Source organism: Salmo salar, chromosome ssa02, assembly GCF_905237065.1.
Source record: "Salmo salar chromosome ssa02, Ssal_v3.1, whole genome shotgun sequence".
In the NCBI taxonomy this organism is placed as follows: Eukaryota; Metazoa; Chordata; class Actinopteri; order Salmoniformes; family Salmonidae; genus Salmo; species Salmo salar.
In genome coordinates this window covers 88,142,741-88,159,276 of record NC_059443.1, presented here as the reverse complement: position 1 = coordinate 88,159,276, position 16,536 = coordinate 88,142,741, and the positions used below count along the sequence as shown (strand labels likewise).

At 41.1% G+C, this 16,536-nt stretch overlaps 1 protein-coding gene across 1 annotated transcript in view; it reads left to right on the top strand.

Annotated features, from left to right (window-relative positions):
- LOC106606985 (zinc finger protein 850-like) overlaps positions 1–16,536 on the top strand; it is an 898,172-nt gene that overhangs the window by 122,954 nt on the left and 758,682 nt on the right. The window lies entirely within an intron of this gene.

Genomic DNA, 16,536 nt, shown 5'->3' with positions numbered 1-16,536 from the left:
GTACAAAACTGCCAATGGTAGAAAACTCTGCCAGCGGTTTACAATGCATTCATTAAGTATTCAGACCCCTTCACTTTGGAGGAGAGAGCAGCTGTAACACAGTACCTGGTCTAGTTCATGACATTGAGGAGGAGAGAGCAGCTGTAACACAGTACCTGGTCTAGTTCATGACATTGAGGTAGAGAGCAGCTGTAACACAGTACCTGGTCTAGTTCATGACATTGAGGAGGAGAGAGCAGCTGTAACACAGTACCTGGTCTAGTTCATGACATTGAGGTAGAGAGCAGCTGTAACACAGTACCTGGTCTAGTTCATGACATTGAGGAGGAGAGAGCAGCTGTAACACTGTACCTGGTCTAGTTCATGACATTGAGGAGGAGAGAGCAGCTGTAACAGTACCAGTGGTGGAAAGTACTTCAGTAAAAGTACTTTCAAGTACGACTGAAGTAGTTGTTTTGGGGTATCTGTACTTTATTTTACTATTTTTGACAACTTTTACTTCACTACATTCCTAAAAGAAAATAATGTACTATTTAATCCATACATTTTCCCTGACACCCAAAAGTACTCGTTACATTCTGAATGTTTAGCAGGACAGGAAAATGGTCCAATTCAGCACTTATCAAGAGAACATCCCTGGTCATCCCTACTGCCTCTGATCTGGAGGACTCACTAAACAGAGAACATCCCTGGTCATCCCTACTGCCTCTGATCTGGAGGACTCACTAAACATAAATGCATCGTTTCTCAATTATGTCTGAGTGTTGGAGTGTACGCCTGGCTATCCGTAAACTGTAAAAACAAGAAGAAAAAAAATGTTTTTCCCACTAGCATCTAGAACTCTCGTATTACTAAAAACTCACTAGCTTCTAGAACTCGAATTCCTAAAACTTCCTAGCTTCTATTCCCCTTGGAACAAGCCCAAACAAAACTCATCTCCAATACGGAATAACATGCAGTCAAAAGAAATTGTGATCCATGGCAATGCACTGGCTAAACGCAAAACACAAATCTTTTTGACTGCCCACCCATGAGACAATCAACAACCAAGTTGTCCTTACCACAGACAAGTCTGATTTCAAGAGGAAACTCCTGCAATATCCATAGTAACTTTCCACCTCACTGCGGAGCTTCTCTCTCTTTTCAGGGTTCACTAGATAGGCATGTTGTTGAATCGGGGCCCAGTCCCCAATGTCATGCTCTAGTACATTTGGGTTGGCACATCTGAGAATTAACCCTGATATTCTAAAAGCAGGGCAACAGTGATGCATTTACATTTAGGGGTCGCTTAACAACAGAACGCAACACTTATTTGTCATCACTCATCGATATCATGTTGAAATCAATTGTGCGAGAAGGAGGGAGATGAGGTTGCACGTCCTGTTAAAACTAACAGTTCAAAAACCACACAGAATCTGGGAATAATGTGTACATCACTGGTTAGTGGACAACTTGTAGAAAACAGCTAGCTACATTTTGAAGTGTTGGATTTTGATACAAGTGGGTCACCAAAGTGGTAAACACCTAGCTACATTTTGAAGTGTTGCATTTTGATTCAAGTGGGTCACCAACGTGGTAAGTGGAACACAACTCTTTCTTTTGTTAGTCACTTTTTGTTAAATCACATAAATAGTAATTCTTCCATTTCAGAGCCTGGATTCCCCCCCCCGAGGCTAATATCCATATCATGTTGAAATCAATAGAACAGGGGGCAAACGTTTAGGGTTCTACATTGTGACATCATTAAAATACTCCTACTACAATGTTAAAACATTCTACATTGTGACATTAATTCATTGATATCATGAAACAACTCCTTCATGTATGTATTTTCTGATGTTTGATCAGAGATCTTTTATCAGAGTATCTCTTATCACATTGATCACAGCTATGAGGTTTCTCTCCTGTGTGTGTTCTCTGGTGTACAATAAGACGGCTAGATGTAACAAAACTCTTCCCACATTGATCACAGCTATAAGGTTTCTCTCCTGTGTGTGTTCTCTGGTGTTTAGCGAGAGGGCCAGATGAAACAAAACTCTTCCCACATTGATCACAGCTATAAGGTTTCTCTCCTGTGTGTCTTCTCTGGTGTACAGTCAGATGGCTAGATGTAGTAAAACTCTTCCCACATTGATCACAGCTATAAGGCTTCTCTCCCGTGTGTGTTCTCTGGTGTATCATCAAATTTTGAGATGTACCAAAACTCTTCCCACATTGATCACAGCTATACGATTTCTCTCCTGTGTGTGTTCTTTGGTGTGATATCAGGTTGCTAGATGTAACAAAACAATTCCCACACTGAGCACAGCTATACGGTTTCTCTCCAGTGTGTATTTTGTGGTGTGATTTCAGACAGCTTGACTGAGTAAAACTCTTCCCACATTGATCACAGCTAAAAGGTTTCTCTCCTGTGTGTGTTCTCTGGTGCAGCTTCAAAGTCTGTGATGTTGAAAAGCTTTTACCACAATCTGAACAGTGGTGAGGCTTCTCTCCTGTGTGTACTCGCTGGTGTATTTTAAGTTCTGATGAATCTTTGCAACGTTTCCCACAGTCAGCGCAGAAGTGAGATTTCTCTCCAGTGTGAATTCTCAGGTGTACTTTTAGTGAATTTGATCTTGAGAAAAGTTTCCCACAGTCAGAGCAGCAGTAAGGTTTCTCTCCAGTGTGTACTCGCTGGTGTATTTTAAGTTCTGATGAAGATTTGCAATCTTTCCCACAGTCAGAGCAGCAGATAGATTTATTTCCTGTGGGTCTCTGCTGGTGTTTCTTGAGTTGTTCTGATGTGGAGAGACTCTGCTCTGGCTTGTCAGCATCATGATGTTGTTGAGGCTCTCCAGAGGATCCACGATAGTCACATCTCTCTCCTGTGTGAACAACAAAGTCAGACCATTTGAGGTAAAAGGTGATGCCCAGATCATACCCACGAAGTTGTACAACAACTGACGTCTGTTAAATTATTTGACAATTAAGACAGTCAAGTGAGCCGCAATAATCATATTTTGTCTTGTTTCCACATTAGTAATAACATTGATGATTGTAGGCTAGAAATAAGTTAAAGTTGTTGAAATCCTAAGCAGTGTGCCAGACGACTTTTGGTCTTCAATTTTGGCTCCTTTCTGTGTTTGCTAAAATTGTGGCACGAGGGCAATTCACACACAATTTGGTTGCAGAAAATCCTCCCTGCTAATGAGGAAACCGATAGTTATGGATGCAGTATATCTGCATATGGCAAAAATGGTGAGTGAAAATTTTAGTTTTTCACAATGTATTCTGAATATTACAGCACAAGATCAGGAGTGCTACTCAAGGAAACTCACACTAAGCTCTGTGTCTATTCACTAATTCACCACCGTGGGGGAAAACTCAGGGGAGTTCTCATAGGCTGACAGCAAAAATAGCCTCCATTTACAGGTTGCTTATAAGTGCATTTCACATTACTTTTGGATTAGAATTGTAGGGCTCGCTTGAATCTCCTGCTTAATATGTTTGTGTTATTGTCGCAAATCAACTTCTTTATACTTAAAAAACACTTCAACCAGTAAAATGCTCTTTGGCTAGCTTTGCCATCAGCCTAACAATGAGGGTTTGTACACTAAGTGTTGAACAAATTGGCCCATAACTTCACCTAACAATAACAGAGACCTACTGTAGGACCCATAACTTCACCTAACAATAACATAGACCTACTGTAGGACCCATAACTTCACCTAACAACAACAACATAGACCTACTGTAGGACCCATAACTTCATCTAACAAAAACATAGACCTAGGACTATAAATCATTTAATATTTCAGGTGAAACATGGAAACTAAAATGTCTGTCATGACATTTCATAACCTGATCACCAGATAATTTTGTGAATAATCCCACTAGGCTACTCTGTAATGTGTTGTCATTCTAAATGTCCTGAATAAAGGAAAATATCTGTGTGTTGTGCAATAGCCTATACATCAAGGAACAGTTCTCTACACATTATGAGCTAAGTATCTCTGTTTCCAAACAAACTAACGAGACCCTACTATAAATCAAGTAGACAATAACACATTATAAACATCAATTTGTTAGGGATGTTGGATCCAACGTGGAGCACAGCATAACTTGCTTTACCGGTGTAATGAATGAATGAAGAAGCACATTTGACAGACATGCGGAAATTATTTCCTGGATCATCTGATGATAGTTGAACATGTGACTGTAACTAAACAGCTACAGAATTAAGTATTATGTGTAATTATTGAAGAACCGCATTAATGACAGTATCCATTTGGGTGTTGTCAATAAAGTCAAGGTGACTCTAGGTAAGAACCATTGGATTTAGCAAACTCTTAAATGATTTAGGATTTCTGTGCCCGTGAAAACTGTTTTCCCAGCGTAACATAAGGAGACACTAAATGTTACGTAGTTAGAGAGCATTTCAGAGATCTGAATACAAAAATCTGTCTGACAGCAAGATCCAGTATTTAAAACCTGTTAGGGCTAGGGGGCAGTATTGACACGGCTGGATAAAAAACATACCCGATTTAATCTGGTTACCACTCCTACCCAGTAACTAGAATATGCATATACTTATTACATATGGATAGAAAACACCCTAAAGTTTCTAAAACTGTTTGAATGGTGTCTGTGAGTATAACAGAACTCAAATGGCAGGTCAAAACCTGAGAGATTCCTTTACAGGAAGTGGCCTGTCTGACCATTTCTTGAACTTCTTTTCCATCTCTATCTTTTACTAAGGATCTCTGCTCTAACGTGACACTTCCCACGTCTTCCATAGGCTCTCAGAGCCCGGGAAAAAACAGAATGTCGTCATTCCAGCCCCAGGCTGAAACACATTATCGCCTTTCTCAAGTGGCCGATCAAGGGACACTGGGCTTATGCGCGTGACCCGACCGCCCCCGCCTTTGTGATTTTTTCCTCTGTTTGCCGAAAAGGAGATTCCCTGTCGGAATATTATCGCTTTTCTACGAGAAAAATGGCGTAAAAAATTGATTTTAAACAGCGGTTGACATGCTTCGAAGTACGGTAATGGAATATTTCGAATTTTATTGTCACGAATTGCGCCATGCGCGCGACACTTCTTTACCATTTCGGATAGTGTCTGGAACGCATACGAACAAAAACGCCGCTATTCGGATATAACGATGGATTATTTTGGACCAAACCAACATTTGTTATTGAAGTAGACGTCCTGGGAGTGCATTCTGACGAAGACAACAACAGGTAATCAAACTTTTATAATAGTAAATATGATTATGGTGAGTGCTAAACTTGCCGGGTGTCTAAATAGCGAGCCCGTGATGCCTGGGCTATGTACTTAGAATATTGCAAAATGTGCTTTCACCAAAAAGCTATTTTAAAATCGGACATATCGAGTGCATAGAGGAGGTCTGTATCTATAATTCTTAAAATAATTGTTATGCTTTTTGTGAACGTTTATTGTGAGTAATTTAGTAAAATGTTAGCGAATTCCCCGAAGTTTGCGGGGGGTATGCTAGTTCTGAACGTCACATGCTAATGTAAAAAGCTGGTTTTTGATATAAATATGAACTTGATTGAACAAAACATGCATGTATTGTATAACATAATGTCCTAGGTGTGTCATCTGATGAAGATCATCAAAGGTTAGAGCTGCATTTAGCTGTCTTCTGGGTTTTTGTGACATTATATGCTAGCTTGAAAAATGGGTGTCTGATTATTTCTGGCTTGGTACTCTGCTGACATAATCTAATGTTTTGCTTTCGTTGTAAAGCCTTTTTGAAATCGGACAGTGTGGTTAGATTAACGAGAGTCTTGTCTTTAAAATGGTGTAAAAAGGTCATATGTTTGAGAAATTGAAGTAATAGCATTTCTAAGGTATTTGAAAATCGCGCCACGGGATTACACTGGCTGTTGCGTAGCCCAGAGAGGTTAAAATAAATGTTTATGCCATTATTCTCGTAAAAAAGCGATAATATTCCGACCGGGAAAGCGTGTATACGTACAAAGAGAGAGAAAATAAAAGCATGGGATCCCCTCGTGCACGATCCTGAGTTTCATAGTACTGTGACCGGCCACTATCCAAACGCGCTACTTTTTTTTCAGCCAGAGCCTGCAAAGCCACGATTCAGCTTTTTGCCGCCTTCTGAGAGCCGTAGGAAGTGTCACGTAACAGCAGAGATCCCCTGTAATGGATAGAGATAATCAAGAAGGCCAAGAAATGGTCAGACAGGGTACTTCCTGTACAGAATCTTCTCAGGTTTTGGCCTGCCAAATGAGTTCTGTTATACTCACAGACACCATTCAAACAGTTTTAGAAACTTTGGAGTGTTTTCTATCCAAAGCTAATAATTATATGCATATTCTAGTTTCTGGGCAGGAGTAATAATCAGATTAAATCGGGTACGTTTTTTATCCGGCCGTGAAAATACTGCCCCCTATCCATAACAGGTAAATACATGGGGTGTTTTTTTTTTTTTTTAAATACACGTCATAACATTTCAACCAATCAATTGGTAGAATACTTTAAAAAAATATTTTTTTATCTGGGACAGCCCTAGAACATAGTGCATTCAGACCCCTTCCCTTTTTACACATTTTGTTGCATTACAGCCTTATTCTGATATGGATTTAAAAAAAAATGTCATGATCAATCTTCAGACAATACCTCATAATGACATCACAATAACCCATAAAAGTGAGAAAAAAAGTTTAGAAATGCTTGCATACCAGTGGTTGTATCACTGTAGGTCATGCCAGTAGGTTACAGTAGGTTGTAACTCTAGGTCATGCCAGTAGGCTACAGTAGGTTGTAACTCTAGGTCATGCCAGTAGGTTACAGTAGGTTGTAACTCTCTAGGTCATGCCAGTAGGCTACAGTAGGTTGTATCTCTCTAGGTCATGCCAGTAGACTACAGTAGGTTGTATCTCTCTAGGTCATGCCAGTAGTCTACAGTAGGTTGTAACTCTAGGTCATGCCAGTAGGCTACATTAAGTTGTAACTCTCTAGGTCATGCCAGTAGGCTACAGTAGGTTGTATCTCTCTAGGTCATGCCAGTACGTTACAGTAGGTTGTAACTCTCTAGGTCATGCCAGTAGGTTACAGCAGGTTGTAACTCTCTAGGTCATGCCAGTAGGCTACAGTAGGTTGTATCTCTCTAGGTCATGCCAGTAGGTTACAGTAGATTGTAACTCTCTAGGTCATGCCAGTAGGTTACAGTAGGTTGTATCTCTCTAGGTCATGCCAGTAGGTTACAGTAGGTTGTATCTCTCTAGGTCATGCCAGTAGGTTACAGTAGGTTGTATCTCTCTAGGTCATGCCAGTAGGTTACAGTAGGTTGTATCTCTCTAGGTCATGCCAGTAGGGTACAGTAGGTTGTATCTCTCTAGGTCATGCCAGTAGGGTACAGTAGGTTGTAACTCTCCAGGTCATGCCAGTAGGTTACAGTAGGTTGTATCTCTAGGTCATGCCAGTAGGTTACAGTAGGTTGTATCTCTCTAGGTCATGCCAGTAGGTTGTATCTCTCTAGGTCATGACAGTAGGTTACAGTAGGTTGTAACTCTCTAGGTCATGCCAGTAGGTTGTATCTCTCTAGGTCATGCCAGTAGGTTACAGTAGGTTGTAACTCTCTAGGTCATGCCAGTAGGTTGTATCTCTCTAGGTCATGCCAGTAGGTTACAGTAGGTTGTAACTCTCTAGGTCATGCCAGTAGGTTACAGTAGGTTGTATCTCTCTAGGTCATGCCAGTAGGTTACAGTAGGTTGTATCTCTCTAGGTCATGCCAGTAGGTTACAGTAGGTTGTAACTCTCTAGGTCATGCCAGTAGGTTACAGTAGGTTGTAACTCTCTAGGTTATGCCAGTAGACTACAGTTGGTTGTATCCAAGTGGAAACAATTATCAACCCAATGTGGAACGTGTTGAATTTGGTCAACAACAAAATGAATGGCTTATTTCCTACATGAGGTTTACTTGATCTAACAGAAGTTTCGTAATGATTAAGTTGTTATGTGGACACGTGACATACCGACAACTTTGATAAAAACACTATAGGAGTTGTCTCCAGATCGCTATGCATATTCATGCTAGTAGCTTAGCATCTCTCTCCATTGAATACAGGTGGTTGACGTCAACAACCCTCATAGAATATAAACAATAGATTACAATAATAAGATGTATCCACCAATCCAAAGACAGGATAGGTGGGAGATAGACAACCCACAGTGCAGCTTTGTGGACAACGACTCCCCTTGTTAGGGCGGAGAGACATCTTGTCAGTATATCCATAATCTTTGGTGTAGCCAACCCAACTCTCACATGGCTCTATTGGAGGACACGGTGTGTAGTAAAACATCACTACATTAAAATCACTACATGCCGTGGCCCCCCAGTCTGCGGTCAGCAGATAGACCCTTCTCAAATATATATGTTAAGTCACTTTTTGGAAACGGAACGGAGAAAACAAGGGGTAGCTTGTTCTCTACGTCCTGATTCTAGACATATCAGTCATCATCCCAGGGCCCTCCGTTGAAGAGGTATTGACGAGCCAACTCCGAATATCCAAAGTTAAAAACTAATTGAAGGCGGTACTTACTGGTGTTACTCAGATCTCCTATCTCCTCCTCTTCATCTTTCAATGTGACAGTAATCTCTCCTTCCTTCTTCACTCCAAAAACTGCATCCTCCTCTTTCTCTTCCTCCTCCTCTTTCACTCTGAACGCGTCTTCCTCTTCTTTCACTGAAACGTCTTTCTCTTCTTGTTTTACTGTAACATCCTCCTCTTCCTTCTCCTCTTTCACGACAATGTTCAGGCCCAGAGCTTCTTTCTCCGTCCAGCAGACCTCCTCTTCTTTAACAGGAGGGGAGTAGTTTAGGGAGCTCATGTTCGGGGATGTTAGCTAGCTAGCTATCATTAGCGACCAGGCTAATGCTAACTTAACCAGCCAGCTACTATAGCTGACTAATACAAAATAACGTAATATTAACCTTAAATAGGTTAACAAGTAGATACGACACAAGTGTGTCTAAAACACAGTAGGTAATATAGACCGAAAGCGTATAAATATCTTGAATCTTTCGGCTATGTTGGCTAGCAAGCTACCGAGGTGGTTGACGAGCTGTTTATGAAGAACCGTCCACTAGATTATACGTCACGCTTGCAGCATCGCCTGAAAGACGCACATCGCCGTCTGCTGACTGGAGGGAAACGCAGTTGAGGATCAGATTTTATTTTCAGACAAAGATTATTTTACATGGATTTAATTAAATAATACTGTTATATTGAGACATACAAAGACAGGGATGTGTTGGTTGATTAGTGCGAATAAAAAAACATGTTTATTACAGCACATTTAATGCAGTTTCATTAAGTCAAACAACATCTAAATAAGTAGCCATCTACTGTCGGTCTATACTGCTCCTACATGGAGTAACAATACATCATGTAGATGTATATAAGGAACAGACTAGGTCTATACTGCTCCTACATGGTGTAACAATACATCATGTAGATGTATATAATGAACAGACTAGGTCTATACTGCTCCTACATGGTGTAACAATACATCATGTAGATGTATATAATGAACAGACTAGGTCTATACTGCTCCTACATGGTGTAACAATACATCATGTAGATGTATATAATGAACAGACTAGGTCTATACTGCTCCTACATGGTGTAACAATACATCATGTAGATGTATATAATGAACAGACTAGGTCTATACTGCTCCTACATGGTGTAACAATACATCATGTAGATGTATATAATGAACAGACTAGGTCTATACTGCTCCTACATGGTGTAACAATACATCATGTAGATGTATATAATGAACAGACTAGGTCTATACTGCTCCTACATGGTGTAACAATACATCATGTAGATGTATATAATGAACAGACTAGGTCTATACTGCTCCTACATGGTGTAACAATACATCATGTAGATGTATATAATGAACAGACTAGGTCTATACTGCTCCTACATGGTGTAACAATACATCATGTAGATGTATATAATGAACAGACTAGGTCTATACTGCTCCTACATGGTGTAACAATACATCATGTAGATGTATATAATGAACAGACTAGGTCTATACTGCTCCTACATGGTGTAACAATACATCATGTAGATGTATATAATGAACAGACTAGGTCTATACTGCTCCTACATGGTGTAACAATACATCATGTAGATGTATACTACCGTTCAAAAGTTTGGGGTCACTTAGAAATGTTCTTGTTTTTTAAAGAAAGCACATTTTTCATCCATTAAAATAATAATACCATTGATCAGAAATACAGTGTAGACATTGTTAATGTTGTAAAAAATATATATTTTTAAAATAAATAAATGCACCTTTATCTAACCAGGTGGCCAGTTGAGAACAAGTTCTCATTTACAACTGCGACCTGGCCAAGATAAAGCAAAGCAGTGCGACACAAACAACAACTTGTTCTTTAACAAAGCTTTTCTAAACAGTGTTTTTGCATAACAATTAGGCAGTAGAACAACAATAATCATCACCCTCTTGACCAATCTTCCCTCCCCTTAACATTGGGTTGATTCAGACCCTGTCAGAGTACCAGGTGGACATTGGGTTTGATTCAGACCCTGCCAGTGTACCAGGTGGACATTGGGTTGATTCAGACCCTGCCAGTGTACCAGGTGGACATTGGGTTTGTTTCAGACCCTGTCAGTGTACCAGGTAGACATTGGGTTTGATTCAGACCCTGCCAGTGTACCAGGTGGACATTGGGTTGATTCAGACCCTGCCAGTGTACCAGGTGGACATTGGGTTTGTTTCAGACCCTGTCAGTGTACCAGGTGGACATTGGGGTTGATTCAGACCCTGTCAGTGTACCAGGTGGACATTGGGTTTGATTCAGACCCTGTCAGTGTACCAGGTGGACATTGGGTTTGATTCAGACCCTGTCAGTGTACCAGGTAGACATTGGGTTTAATTCAGACCCTGTCAGTGTACCAGGTGGACATTGGGTTTGATTCAGACCCTGCCAGTGTGCCAGGTGGACATTGGGGTTGATTCAGACCCTGTCAGTGTACCAGGTGGACATTGGGTTTGATTCAGACCCTGTCAGTGTACAAGGTGGATATTGGGTTGATTCAAACCCTGTCAGTGTACCAGGTGGACATTGGGTTTGATTCAGACCCTGCCAGTGTGCCAGGTGGACATTGGGTTTGATTCAGACACTGTCAAAGTGCCAGGTGGACATTGGGTTTGATTCAGACCCTGCCAGTGTACCAGGTGGTCATTGGGTTGATTCAGACCCTGTCAGTGTACAAGGTGGATATTGGGTTGATTCAAACCCTGTCAGTGTACCAGGTGGACATTGGGTTTGATTCAGACCCTGCCAGTGTGCCAGGTGGACATTGGGTTTGATTCAGACACTGTCAAAGTGCCAGGTGGACATTGGGTTTGATTCAGACCCTGCCAGTGTACCAGGTGGTCATTGGGTTGATTCAGACCCTGTCAGTGTACCAGGTGGTCATTGGGTTTGATTCAGACCCTGCCAGCATGGCCAGAATTGTATTCCAAGGTCAGTAACTTATAACCACTGAACCACCCCAGACCTTTCATGCATGACTAAAAACACATAAGTATTAGATTTACTGCCATGCTCTAGTTTGTCACTGCATCAGACACCATTTACAATGCTGGCTGAGGTACTAGTAAAACATGACATATTATTTCCTAATTGTAAAAAATTCCCCAATCTTTTAAAAAAGATCTGAACTGGCAAGGCTTTAGTTCAGTGGGCTTTTCCATTGTTGAGGAAAGCAGGGGAAGTGTTGTGAGTAACAGAACTGCCTACGGTGTGGGGGAAGGGACGCTGCTCACTGATTGGCTGTAGTGACAAGGGTCCCTCCAAAAATCTATCACTTTTCCAACTCAAATTCTCCCCCAAATCTACCACTAATAGGCAAAGCCTCCACAGACCCTGTCTTGTATTGACCAACAGAACAAATCATTTCACATTCAAATATGTCATTTTAAATAGCTCAATTCAATCCAGCTGGGCCTTTTAACACAGACAGTTGTTCCTGCTGTAGATGTTATGCCTTTGTACAGATCTAGGATCAGTTCTCCTCCACAATGCATATTCAGTACCATTCAATTGTTTGGACACACCTACAAATTCAATGTTTTTTCTTTATTTTAACTATTTTAACTATTGTCTACAACACAACTATGAAATAACTCATATGGAATCATGTAGTAACCAAAAAAGTGTTAAATAAATCAAAATATATTTTATATTTGAAATCCTTTAAAGTAGCCACCCTTTGCCTTGATGACAGCTTTTCACACTCTTTGCATTCCCTTAACCAGCTTCACCTGGAATGCTTTTCCTGCAGTATTGAAGGAGTTCCCACATATGCTGAGCACTTATTGGCTGCATTTCCTTCACTCTGCGGTCCAATTCATCCCAAACCATCTCATAGGCATAGTTGTGTTGTCTTCACAGTTAACTCTAATGAACTTATCTTCTGCAGCAGAGGTAACTCTGGGTCTTCCTTTCCTGTGGCAATCCTCATGAGAGCCAGCTTCATCATAGCGATGGATGGTTTTTGCGACTGCACTTGAAGAATCTTTCAAAGTTCTTGAAAGTTTACGCATTGACAGACCTTCATGTGTTAACCCTTTCACGCGTGAGTTCCAAATATCTCTAACGGTCGCCCCAGCGTGAGTTTTTTTATGCACGTGATGTTCGAACGTTCTCTCCATTCCAGGATGTGATTGTTACATATACAACAACACTGAATGGCTCAGAGTGGGAGTGAGAGGTTACCGTGATTGACTGCCTGCACGCACCATTTGTATCAATAAATCACTATCAGAAAATGTTTTGTGTGGTATTATTGATATATTTAGTATTTTATTGACGTTTTTCAATTACCCGTGATAAATCATGCATTCCGATTTTTGCATAAATGTGTATGTGTGTAAAATAATGTTTTGAAGGTTGTACTGATTATGATGAGCTAAGCTAATTCCAGCTATGTGTATGGAGCCATGTTTGTTGACATACAATGCATTCTGGGTTTCACGTAATCATCCGTTTGACCAAAGATGTTACAACAAAATGAGGTGAGTAAGAGTTCACTCATTTTTTTGAGGACTTCTGCAAATTAATGGTGTGATGTGAACGACAGTAGATGACACACCCCTTCAACATGCATACTGTAAACAGACCAACCTCATCTTGTCTTCTCTTATTATCTTTGGTTTCTGTGAGGAAAAAAAGCATGGCTGCGTGCTGAAACTAATCAACGGATTACTTTCAATTTCTAGAAAGTGTTTTACCTAATTATTTAGATCAATGGTGAGCTCACTCGTGATGTGATTAATTATACATAGTAATTGCTATTTGCTAATTCATGATATAGTTTACATAAGGACTGTTTGTGTAAATAGTTTCTGAAAAAAGTGGCCAGCTCAAATGCTGATTGTTGCGTCATTCGAAACTGGCCGTTCTAAACGAGCGTTCTAAATGAGTGTTCTAATCACACGGGGTGTGACTGTACGCTTCAGGGACCACTGTAGAACGATCACACCCCGTGTGATGGTACGTGTAAAAGGGTTAAAGTAATGATGGACTGTCATCTCTTTTTGCTTATTTGAGCTGTTATTGCCATAATATAGACTTGGTCTTTCTGCAAATAGGGCTATCTTCTGTATACCACCCCTACCTTGTCACAACACAACTGATTGGCTCAAATGCATTAAGAAAGAAAGAAATTCGGCAAATGAACATTTAACAAGGTACACCTGTTAATTGAAATGCATTCCAGGTGACTACCTCATGGTAGTTAGATCATAGGAGATAGAATGATGGTCAAATGATAAGAGTCAACAAAAAAGTCCAAATAAAACATAATAAAAGTACATTTGAATGACACTAAGTGGCAGTGTTTTTACAACTAATGCCGGTTTGCCTGAGGCTGATGCCGTGCAGGTGTTGGTACACATGCATATACACACTCTCATTCAAATAAACACATACAAGAACACACACATACATGTAATAGTGCCAGACATGCACACAAACATATACAGTTGGCATTGCTGTTATGATTTCAGTTGTCCTTGATGTCCTTTGTTTTAAATGTATTATTTTGTTTTATAATTTTTTTGCATTGTTGTTTGCTGTTTTCTTCTGTCTTTTCCTTTTTTCTCTTTAGTTCATTCTCTTGGTTGTTGGTGCATTGGGGGGGGGGGGGTTCTTGGAGGTGGGGAATGGAATTAATTGTCTTTTTTTATCAGGGGAGACTGTGGGAGGGGTCTCGAATGGTTGAAGGGCAGCTATTGGGGAACTGTGGGGGGATCTTGGAGGGTTGAGGGGCAGCTATTGGGGAACTGTGGGGGGATCTTGGAGGATTGAGGGACAGCTATTGGGGAACTGTGGGGGGGATCTTGGAGGGTTGAGGGACAGCTATTGGGGAACTGTGGGCGGGATCTTGGAGGGTTGAGGGACAGCTATTGGGGAACTGTGGGGGATCTTGGAGGGTTGAGGGACAGCTATTGGGGAACTGTGGGGGGATCTTGGAGGGTTGAGGGACAGCTATTGGGGAACTGTGGGGGGGATCTTGGTTGTTGGTTGAGGGACAGCTATTGGGGAACTGTGGGGGGATCTTGGAGGGTTGAGGGACAGCTATTGGGGAACTGTGGGGGGGATCTTGGAGGGTTGAGGGACAGCTATTGGGGAACTGTGGGGGGATCATGGAGGGTTGAGGGACAGCTATTGGGGAACTGTGGGGGGGATCTTGGAGGGTTCGGGTTTCACTAGCTTGTGATCATGAAAAAGGAAACTATGACATATATTTTATATCACTATCATGCACACGCACCCTCACACATAAGGATGGCTCTGTTGTGGACAGAGTGATACATGTTTGATAGTGTCTTGATGCTGTATTGTTTGTCCTTCATGTTCTAATACTTTAATGTTACCCCTTCTTTGTGTTTTATGTAATAAATAATAAAATATATATATTTTTTTTAATCAGTCGGGGTCTAAACTTACTGTTGAGAGTTAGAATAGAAGAATAGACAAGGTGTCATTTAGAAATGTGGTTGTGCATCAGCAGTTATTCTCTTGAAAAAAAATAAAGCGGTGGGGAAAAGTACATTCTACACAAATGACCTTCATTATATCAAAGAACAAATGTGTGTGCCTGAGGGGAAATTAACTTTCATACAGCCAAAATGGGTGAGAAGTTACACCAATATCAGTGGACAATTTGCACTGCTGCTGAAAAACATCCCCACAGCATGACGCTGCCACCACCATGCTTCACCGTAGGGATGGTGCCAATTTTCCTCCAGACGTGACACTTGGTATTCAGGCCAAAGAGTTCAATCTTGGTTTAATCAGACCAGAGAATCTTGTTTCTCATGGTCTGAGAGTCCTTTAGGTGCCTTTTGGCAAACTCCAAGTGGGCTGTCATGTGCCTTTCACTGAGGAGTGACTTCCATCTGGCCTCTCTTCCATAAAGGCCTGATTGGTGGAGTGCTGCAGAGATGATGGTCCTTCTGGAAGGTTCTCCCATCTCCACAGAGGAACTCTGGAGCTCTGTCAGAGTGACCATCGGGTTCTTGGTCACCTCCCTGACCAAGGCCCTTCTCCCCCGATTGCTCAGTTTGGCCGGGCGGCCAGATCTTGGAAGAGTCTTGGTGGTTCCAAACTTCTTTCATCAAAGAATGATGGAGGCCACTGTGTTCTTGGGGACCTCCAATGCTGCAGACATTTTTTGGTACCCTCCCCAGATCTGTGCCTCGACACAATCCTGTCTCTGAGCTCTATGGACAATTCCTTCGACCTCAAAGCTTGGTTTTTGCTCTGACATGCACTGTTAACTGTACATAGCTGTGTGCCTTTCCAAATCATGTCCAATCAATTGAATTTACCACAGGTGGACTCCAATCAAGTTGTAGACACATCTCAAGGATGATTAATGGAATCGGGATGCATCTGAACTCAATTTTGAGTCTCATAGCAAAGGGTCTGAATACTTAAGTAAATACATTTGTAAAGATTTCTAAAAACCTGTTTTGGGATTGTCATTTTGGGGTATTGTATGTATATTGCTGGCAGAGTTTTCTACTGCTGGGAGAGTTTTCTACCATTGGCAGTTTTGTACACAGTCATGTGATACATGGAATAGAAAAGTCCAATCTTAGGAGAGTACATGGAAGGCACTATACTGTGTGTCTGCAGGTGTCTATCTGGTCAAAACTGCTGATACAGGTGCCCCTCCACCCTCTGGTGGGATGGATCATGTCTACAGAGAAACCTAGATTCAAATACTTAGATTTGTGTGTATTGGGTATATGTTGTGAAATTGTTAGATATTACTTGTCAGATATTACTGTACTGTCGGAGCTAGAAACACAAGCATTTCGCTACAGCCGCAATAACATCTGCTAAACACGTGTATGATAAAATGTTTTATTTGAAATAAACGTCAAAGGTGCTTTTATCTGGGGTGCTTTTGGCTGGGGTCAAAATGACTCCAAAGGATTTGAAT